Raw genomic sequence first — 8129 nt, forward strand, 5'->3', positions numbered from 1 at the left:
ATACTGAAAATCCTGACAATCTAAATCCTGATACTGCAAACTCTGATGGATTAAACTCTGATGTTATTGAAACTGTGGTGACTACGCCAAAGGAATATGCACCTATGCAGGGGGAGCATACTCAAGATATAATCACATCTCAAGAAGCATCAGAACATACATCTGGCTCTTCAAGTTCTGATTCGTCAAGTTCTGATAAGCCAAGTTTTGATAGTTCTGAAAATCTAAATTCTGAAGAATCCAACTCAGAGAGCATAGTTTCAGGGGGAACATCAGAAAATGTTAATGAAGACAACATGGATCATGGGGGAACATCCAGTTCTAGAGAAAACTTTCCATCTGCAAGGAAGTGGACTAAATCACATACACCTGATTTGATAATTGGAAATCCTGATGCAGGTGTCAGAACTAGAACAGCTACTTCAAGTGAATGTCTTTACAATTCTTTTCTTTCTCAGACTTAACCAAAGAAAGTGGAAGAAGCTCTTCAAGATGCTGATTGGGTGCAAGCAATGCAGGAAGAGTTAAATGAATTTGAAAGAAACAAAGTCTGGACCCTAGTGCCAAGACCAAAGAACAGATCTGTTGTTGGTACAAAGCGGGTATTCAGAAACAAAACTGATAGTGATGGCATAATTACAAGGAATAAGGCAAGGCTGGTTGCAAAAGGATATTCTCAATAGGAGGGAATTGATTATGATGAAACATTTGCACCAGTTGCTAGATTGGAAGCCATAAGGATATTTTTGGCTTATGCTGCTCACAAAAAGTTTACTGTCTTTCAAATGGATGTGAAAAGTGCTTTTCTCAATGGAGAATTGGAGGAAGAAGTATATGTTGAATAACCTCCAGGCTTTGTAGATTCCAAATATCCAGATTATGTCTACAGGCTTGATAAAGCACTTTATGGACTTAAGCAAGCTCCAAGAGCATGGTATGAGACTTTAACTCGGTTTCTTCTGGAAAGTGGATTTAACAGAGGAACAATAGACAAAACACTGTTCTACCTCAACCATGGAAATGACTTACTTCTGGTCCAGATTTATGTTGATGATATCATTTTTGGTTCTACAAATGACAGACTTTGCAAGAAGTTTGCCAAACTGATGCAGTCAAGATATCAAATGAGTATGATGGGGGAACTTAGCTATTTTCTAGGCTTTCAAGTCAAGCAGAATGAAGAAGGCACTTTTATTTGTCAAACTAAGTACACTAGAAATTTGCTGAAGAAATTTGGAATGCAAGATTATTCAAGTGCATCCACTCCCATGGCCACTACAACAAAACTGGATAAGGATACTTGTAAATCAGTAGATATTACTGATTATAGAGGTATGATTGGCTCTCTACTCTATCTAACTGCTAGTAGACCTGATATCATGTATGCTACCTGTCTTTGTGCAAGATTTCAAGAAGATCCAAGACCGCACTTAACAGTTGTGAAAAGAATTTTCAAGTTTCTTAAGGGAACAGCTGATCCGGGATTGTGGTATCCCAGAGAATCAGATTTTAAACCAATAGGTTACTCAGATGCAGATTTTGCAGGTTGCAAAATTGACAGGAAAAGCACAAGTGGAAGCTGCCAATTTCTTAGAGGCAGATTAGTTTCTTGGTTTAGCAAGAAACAAAAGTCAATTTCCACATCAACTGCAGAAGCAGAGTACATTGTTGCAGGAAGCTGTTGTGCATAGATTCTTTGGATGAAGAATCAGTTACTGGATTATGGGTTAACATATTTTAAAATCCCTATTTACTGTGATAATCAAAGTGCTATTGCTATGACAGGTAATCCAGTTCAACACTCAATGACAAAGCACATCAGCATCAGGTACCACTTCATAAGGGAACATGTGGATGAAGGTACAGTGGAATTGCACTTTGTTCCAACAGATCAACAACTAGCAGATATTTTCACAAAACCACTGTATGAAGCTACTTTTACAAGATTGGTAAATGAACTTAGAATGGTTTCAGGTTCTTTCTTTAAATCTGCTTAGTTTTGTTCTGGTGCATCACACTTTATGCTCAGTATTTACAGAAAATACTCTCTTTGTGTATTCTGTGCTTAATTAAAAATTGCTTAAGTACTGGCTGTTGTCTGATGTGACTTTCTAAACTCTGATAGTGATATGACTGTTTATGTAACTATTCAATCCTATGAGGATACCTGTGCTAGCTGCTGATGTAGTAGTCTTCAATACACTAGAGATCCCACGTTAGAAGTAATTATTTCTGTGGAAATCTATTGACACAAGCAAATTCTGATATTGAGCTTAGTTGAGTTTACGTTGTCTATCTTATTACTAAGTCAAAAACTAGAATGATGCCTCTCTTCTGTTAAGTTCTGATGCTAGTAAAACTGTTGAATGTACTAAGTGCTGATAAACCTCACTTATCAAAAGAAAAATGGAAAAGAAAAAGAAATAAAAATCAGGTACTCCTTTGAGGTCTAGAGTAAAAATGTGGAAGGGACAACCCAAGTGCATTGCTGGTATTAAGTAACCCAAGTGCATTGCTGGTATTAAGTAATATGCATCAGAAAAGCAAAATATTTTCTTGGTGACTTTTCACACTATATGATTACTGAAGAAATACTCTGATAATAGCATAAATTCTGATAAGCAGTCGTGACTCACTTACACTGAGAAGCCACTGTAAACTAGAATTTAAAAAGATGCACAAAAATTAGCACAAAATAGTTGAGGTGGACTCAAGCATGAACTCATTCAATAGTAGGCTTCAGAATAATGACAGATTTTTAGTAAAGTTTTAGTTATGCCTTATTTCTAAGATGTACTGAAGTGAATTAGACTTTACCCTTTGTCTGATATTTAGCTTAATGCACACACTAAACACTCCATATGAATGATGAAAATTACTGTGGTGATCTATGTTATTTTAGTTGAACAGTTTATGTGTCAGATTGCATAAATTCTGAGGACAAGTTCTGTTGAACGTTCTGGTGATTAAGTTCTGAAGATTCTATATCAGAATTTGTGTGAAGAATTACAAAGATAGGCATTCATTTTTCGAGTTAAGAAATCATGTTCTGATGACTGTTAAGTTCTGATATAAGTCTAAGTTCTGATATTAAAATTCTGATCCTTTACTTGACTTATTTGTGGATAAAATCTAAAAACAGTCTCATTTTAAATCAGAATATGTTTGGGCGGAATATTAACAGTCAATATAATTAGGGGATAGTGGTACACGTACATGCACAGTAATTTTTACTTATTTCTTCAGCCTTAAGAGCAACTATCCTTGACTTTCCTCCTTTCCTCTTGCTTCTTTGTTCCATCTCAAGTTCATGAGTCTTGAGCATTCCATAAATTTCATCAAGAGTTATTTCATCAAGATTATAGTTGTCTCTTATTGTTGTTGCCTTCAAATCCCAGCATTCAGGAAGAGCTAACAGGAATTTAAGGTTTGAATCTTCAAGATCATACTCCTTATTAACCAGTGACAAATCATTTAAGAGTTTGACAAATCTATCATATAAATCAGTCAATGACTCATTAGCCTTTGAGTCAAAGTGTTCATACTCTTGAGTGAGTTTTGTCTTCCTGTTCTTCTTAATCGTATCTGTTCCCTGACATCTTGTTTCCAAGGCATCCCATATCTCCTTTGCAGTCTTGCAGTTTATTACCCTGTTTGACATTACATTATCAATAGCACTATGCAGTAAGTGTCGTACCCTAGCATCCTTAGCAATTGATGCAATATCTTCAGCAGTGTAATCACTCTTCTCTTTTGGTACAGACTTTGCTGCTTCACCTGCAACTGCAACTGCGAGCTTGGTTGGTTTGTGAGGTCCTTTCTTGATTCTATCAAGATATTCTGGATCTGTAGCTTCCAGAAACATGGTCATCCTCACCTTCCATATGGCATATTCAGATGGTCTCAATATGGGAACTCTAATAGTCTCATATCGACTTTGAATTTGTGTCTTTGGAGGTTCTTCAGCTTTGGTGGGCTCAGTTGGAGTTTCTGCTTCAGACATGATTGTGTTTGGATCTTAAACTGTTTGTGTGCCCATTAACTATTCATTATTGCTGCATGTCTGACAGATGTCCAACGGTTATATTTTTTTTTACCAAGTATAAGTAAGAGAGAGAGAAGATTATACAATCTTTTATTTACTTTTACACTTTATCTCTCGTTCTTTGCTTTTACTCTCTCTCATCTCCTGACGTTGGTTTTTCATACAGACATTTTATCAAACACCTAACAGGCAAATCTTAAATTTCAAATATTCTCATGGCACCTAAGGATTTGATCATTGATGGAGCTAAGTTCGTTCCAAATAACTATGCTGCAATTCTCGATCATGCTGAAGCTCCGTCTGAGTTGCATTTTGTGCAAGATCTTCTTGCACACAGTAAAATTGGGTATGCATTGACCCAGCCTTCAGTCTTTTCAAGCCAACAAGTTCTGACGTTTTGGCAAACTGGGCATTTTGACAATGGTGGTGCTAATGGTACTCCCAACATTGTTTTTGAAGTAGATGATACTGAACATGTGGTAACTCCTGGTACAATTCGCAAGGCCTTACATTTACCAGAAGGTTGTATTTTCTCAACACCGGAGGAATCAACTCTACAAGAGTTAATGGCAAGTTTGGGGTATGAGCAGAGTTTGGCTAAGCTTGGACAGTTGAAACGGGCTCATATCAGAAAGGAATGGAGCTTCTTCTTCGACTGCATCACTAAAGCCTTCGGGAATAAGTGTTCCAACTTTGATGTCATTCCTATAATGAGTCGGCACATCGAGTATGCTATTATTAACCAAACTCATTTTGATTTTGCAAATGTTGTGATAGGTTTTATTGGGGATAGGATGACAGAAGATAGGAATGTTGTCTACTTTGCTAGATTTTGTCAGCTTATATATAATTTCTGTTGTGCTGATGAACCCCGACCTACCACTGACTTAACTCCACCTTTCAAAATTTCAAAACGAGCCTTTAATGACTTGGTAAATGCTGATCTTAAGAAAAAGGGGGTTAGACCTTTATAGATTTCTCAGTCTGTAAAACAGATCTTGGTAAATGCTGATCCTCAAACCTATAGATCTGTTTATCCTGATGTCCAAACCACCACCACAACCCAAACACCACAGCAACCATCAGAACATACCACTCATACATCTATACCTCAACCTTCCCTCAGAACATATCTCAAATCATATCTCTCAACTTCACAGACTCAACTTCACAGACAGCTCAACCTTCATCCTCAGCACTTACTGTGAAGCCTTCATCTTCCAAGCCCAAGAGGACAAAGACTGTTTCTCAAACACCACAGAAGAGAAGGAGGATTGTTCTGAGAGATGAGTCTGATAGTGAGGAACAGGTTTCTTCATCAGAACCTATTGTTAAAGAAGCTGGGAAAGTTCCTTCTCAGAAGGATTCTGGAATTGGGGGATCTAAGCTTCTCAAAAGGATTAGAAGAATGACTTCTTCTGAACCTTCCAAGGAATCCCCGCCTTCAAAGAGATACAAGAAATAGAGAGCTAAAAGGCCAGTTTTAGATGATGAGGAAGCAACAGCTAAGGAAGGAGATCTGGAATCTCTGATCTCACAAGAACCAGAATCTGCTGAAGCTACTGCTTCTCCATTAACTCCAACTCATGAAGCTGCTACAGAAAAGGCCAACACACCATCTGTGTCTCCTGTACATAAGACTGTATCTCCTGTTGATCCAGGCACAAGTGCTGAAATTGATATTCAGAACATGGTTGTGCTTGAAGTACTTTACTTAGAAGCTCCAACAGCAATTAATCCATCAATAACACCTGTTACTGATGCTACTCAAACTCCAGAATTATCTACTACACCTTCTCTGCATCTAGATGTTGATGATCAGAATATAGGTGAGCATCAGGATATGGATGTTGATCAGAACTTGGAACCAGATCAGCACTTAGAGGATGATGCTGAAGCCTCAATTGCTTCTCATACTGTTGTTTTATCAGAAGATGCTGATTCTGTAAGTTCTGATGCTGTAAATGCTGATGATACTGGTGATGCTGCTCCAAATGCAGATGCTGATGAAGCAGGTCCTTCAGGACATGCACCTCAGTAAACTGTTCACAAAAGTGAACTAGTTAAGAAGTTTGTTATAAGAGAAGCACCAGTGCCTTGGAGTGAAACTCCTGCAAGACAGGAGTGGACTAAAGAATGGAACTCAGTTACCTGTGTTCCATCTGCAAAGAATCTGGCTGAGCACTTGACAAAAGCTGATGAGATGTTAATTACTGATGATTTCAAAACACAGCTTCGAGTCACTGCATTGAGTACTAAACATCTGCAAGGTCTCCATTCAACTACTCATGCAGAGTTACATAAAATTCAGGAAGAATTAATCAAGCAAAAACAAGTTCAGAAAATTGACAAGAAAAAATCCTTCCAACCTACCTTTGACAGGGTTGCTTATATTGAGAAGACCCAAAAGAAACAACAATCTCAGATTGATGATATTTTGAAAAATCAAGCTTCTCAGCAATCTCAACTTGATGAAATCCAAGCCTCAGTGGAATTGTTTGTCTCTCTTCTCTTACGTGCTGATACCAAAAAGGGGGAGAAAGTAATTAAGTCCAAATGAAAAACTGAAAAGACAGTAAAGGGGAAGGATGATGAAAAAGATGACTAGGGAAACTTTGGAATGGGTGGAGGTCATAGTCAAGGTAGAGGTTTCTCATCAAGAAAAGCTGAAATCACAAGTCACAGGACAAGTTCTGATGCTGGAAAAAGAATTACTTCTGCTATTGGTAAAAGGATAAGTTCTGAGGAACTTTTAGATCTTGATGTAGAAATATCAAGACAGTTATTTCTTAAGGAAAATCCAGGAATGGACTTGGAGAGTCTGATGGAAGAAGAAGCTAGACTTAAATCAGAAAAAGTTAAATCTAAATTTGAATCTTTTGGTAAAAAGAAACTTCCAAAACTCAAAGGCATTGTGATAAAAGAAAGGACAAATTCTGAAGCAACCAAAGCTAAATCACAACTGCAGATAGATCCAAGGTCCAAGGGCAAAGATAAAGTTGGTGAACCTATCAAGGTTTATGTGCCTCCTGTGAATGAAAAAATTACTGATGAAGATGCTGATCTTGCTCTGACTTCAAGAAAAGTTTCTAAGACAGCCTCTGACATGGCTCAAGTTGTTCAGAGTCAAGAGATAGTTAGTTATGATATCTCAAAGAAGCAAGTAACCTCTGACATAGCTCAAGTTAACTTGATATCAGAAGATATATCAAAGGAAACCTCTGACATTGCTCATGTTAAACCTTCAAAGATACTCCTACCAGGATTCACTAAAGCCAAATAGACTCAACCTTTGAAGACTGCTGTAAGTGGTTTTGAAGCAAGAGTGGTTACTGGAAAGGAAGTAAGAGATAAAACTGGATTGGGAAGTGCTGATGAAAGAAGAATATAGTGTGTGTGTGTGACCTAACACTATTAGCTTTAATAAACAGTCACTTGTCATTTCCATTTATAGAAAAGTATATCTTCTAATTCTGGCTTAGCATATCTTAGAATACTGTGTTTACTTTGATCTTCCTTTGTCAGTTAATCTTCACCATTAATCTTGCACATCCTTCAAGCTGCTTTTTGTAAACTTGTCAATCCAGCTATTTGGATTGTTTGTTGAGTGTTAATCTTGGATATTGAACTGATCTGCAATTTTGTACTTTGAGATTTACCTCGAGATCTCCAGTTTGATCTATAGAGAACTTGACATCTCGATAAGTATATTGACTTATCGAGATCTCTAGTACTCTATAGTTAATTTGGTTTGTAGAGGTCTTCCAGTTCTCTATAAGAGAATTTGGCTTGTCAAGATCTCTAGTCTTCATAACTTCACTTTGACTTATCGATATCTCTGAGTTTTCTAGTGGCTTCTTGACTTATCGATATCTCAGAGTTCTCTAGTGGATTTTGATTTATCGATATCTCTGAGTTCTCTAGGGGAATTTGACTTATAGATAACTCAGAGTTGTCTAATGAATGTTGACTTGTTGATAACACTGAGTTCTCTAGTGAAGAAATGACTTGTCGATATCTTCAATCTTCATGTCTTCAATTTGACTTGTCGATATCTCTGAGTTCTCTATAAGCTTTCCCGAGT

This window comes from Apium graveolens, chromosome 6 (assembly GCF_009905375.1).
Source record: "Apium graveolens cultivar Ventura chromosome 6, ASM990537v1, whole genome shotgun sequence".
Classification (NCBI taxonomy): domain Eukaryota; kingdom Viridiplantae; phylum Streptophyta; class Magnoliopsida; order Apiales; family Apiaceae; genus Apium; species Apium graveolens.